The sequence below is a fragment of the Pistacia vera genome, unplaced genomic scaffold (assembly GCF_008641045.1).
Source record: "Pistacia vera cultivar Batoury unplaced genomic scaffold, PisVer_v2 Contig405, whole genome shotgun sequence".
NCBI lineage: Eukaryota > Viridiplantae > Streptophyta > Magnoliopsida > Sapindales > Anacardiaceae > Pistacia > Pistacia vera.
This window is the reverse complement of record NW_022196230.1, coordinates 171,239-173,793: the sequence shown is the minus strand read 5'-3', so window position 1 is coordinate 173,793 and position 2,555 is coordinate 171,239. Positions and strand designations below refer to the sequence as shown.

General features: G+C 38.7%; 1 pseudogene; it reads left to right on the top strand.

The window, feature by feature from the left end:
* On the top strand, positions 1 to 2,001 carry LOC116142095 (annotated as a pseudogene).
* Positions 2,002 to 2,555: the final 554 nt, after the last annotated feature.

The following is a 2,555-nucleotide window of genomic DNA, read 5'->3' as shown; positions in this document are numbered from 1 at the left end:
ATGGCACAAAATCTAGCTGTGCCTCTTCTCCGCCTAAACCCACCGCCCATAAAGCCTCTCTGTCTTAACCAAAACCGACACAATCCTCAATCCACAACGCCCTTATCACCACAACAACAAACGACTTCACCACCTCCCTCTTTCACTCCTCTTCTACAAGACTTCCTTCATCAACAAAACCCCTCTCGCACTTCTTCACAACCCTGTAACTCTCCTTATTCCATACCCAGAAACGGAAGGAAGTCAGGTGACGTTAACCGTGGGAAACCCTGGTCAAACCACCGCCTCTCCAGTAAAGGTCAGCGCGTTCTCCAATCTTTAATTGATGAATCTTTTGATGTGAAAGATATTGATAGTGTTTTTTCGCAGTTGTTTGAGTCTTAGCGGGAAAACCCAGATTTAAAGATTAATGCTTTGAGTTTTGATATGTTGGGTATTGTTAAGGGTTTAGGGTTTTACCAGAAATGTGACTTGGCGTTGAGTGTGTTTGAGTGGTTTAGGAGTCGTAAAGATTGTGAGTTGGTCTTGCGTGGTTCTGTTATAGCTGTAATTATTAATATGTTAGGGAAAGAAGGTAAAGTTTTGGCCGCGGCTTCGTTGTTGAATAGTTTGCGTAAAGATGGGTTTGATATTGATGTTTATACTTATACTTCATTGATGAGTGCTTATGCTAGCAATGGGTGGTATAGGGAGGCTGTGATGGTATTCAAGAAGATGGAGGAGGAGGGGTGTAAACCTACGTTGGTAACTTACAATGTGATTCTGAATGTGTATGGGAAAATGGGTATGCCCTGGAATAAGATTGTGACTCTAGTAGAGGGAATGAAGAATGTCGGAGTTGCCCCAGATTCTTATACTTATAATACGCTTATAAGTTGTTGTCGGCAGGGTTCTTTGCATGAAGAAGCAGCTTGGGTTTTCGAGGAAATGAAATTAGCGGGTTTTAGTCCAGATAGGGTTACTTATAATGCCTTGTTGGATGTTTATGGGAAGTGTAGGCGACCTAAAGAAGCCATGGAGGTATTAAGGGAGATGGAGGTTAATGGTTATTCACCCAGTATTGTGACTTACAATTCATTGATATCAGCTTATGCCAGAGTTGGTTTGTTGGAAGAGGCGATGGAGCTTAAAAACCAGATGGTTGAAAAAGGGATTAAGCCTGATGTTTTTACTTACACCACCCTCTTATCGGGGTTTGAGAATGACGGGAAGGATGAGTCCGCAATGAAGGTTTTTGAGGAGATGAGAATTGCAGGCTGCAAGCCAAATATTTTCACTTTCAATGCTTTGATCAAGATGCATGGAAACAGGGGAAAGTTTGTTGAGATGATGAAGGTTTTTGATGAGATCAAGACATACAATTGTAACCCGGATGTTGTTATTTGGAACACACTTCTGGCAGTATTTGGGCAGAATGGGGTGGACTCGGCAGTGTCTGGTTTGATCAAGGAGATGAAGAGGGCAGGGGTCATTATTGAGAGGAACACATTCAACACCCTAATTAGTGCATACAGTCGTTGTGGTTCTTTTGACCAAGCCATGGCTGTTTATAAGAGAATGCTGGAAGCTAGGATTACACCAGATCTTTCCACCTACAATACTGTTTTGGCAGCATTAGCTCGGGGAGGGATATGGGAACAGGCTGAGAAAATACTTGCTGAAATGAAGGATGGTCGGTGTAAACCCAATGAGCTAACATACAGTTCTTTGCTGCAGGCTTATGCCAATGGCAAGGAGATTGAGCGGATGCTTACTCTTGCAGAAGAGATATACTCTGGTCTGATTGAACCTCATGTTGTGCTCTTTAATACCCTTGTTATGGTTAGTAGTAAAAGTGACCTCCTTATAGAAACAGAGCGTGCCTTCTTAGAGTTGAAGAAAAAAGGATATTCCCCTGACATAACCACTCTAAATGCCATGCTTTCGGTTTATCGCAGGAGGCAGATGGTTACCAAAACAAACGAGATCTTGAGCTTCATGAATGAGAGTGGGTTCACCTAGCTTAATGTAAACTGGTGGCACTAGGTTATGCCTAATGTAAACTTTCAACAATTTAGTAACTAAAACTTTTTATTGTAATTGAGATTAAAGCATCACTCATCAGCACAAAGTTTTAATAAAATTTCTGTCATATTTAATAAATTTTTTTTTTAATCTTAGACGTTAAACTTATAATATTCGATACAAAACATATGATGAGTGAATAGTAAATCTAATAATATAACTGAATATAAGATTTATTGAATACTATATATATATATATGTTTGCTATCATATTTATTATTAAAATTAAAATAAATTTTATACTCAAACATAAAAGTCTTTTTTATGTTTCAGTAGGTAGATGTTATATGTTTGACTGAATGAAAACAATGTAATATGAAACAATATATATATATATAACTGAATACTTATCTTGGTTGATCGACATGTGATACATTTTGGAAGCTCTAAAATTGTTCTATTTTGACACATTAGATTGGCAACTAGGATTTGTGGTTTAATGAGACCAATCAAATTATTCTATCTTGACACGTCTTGACACGTTGGGTTGG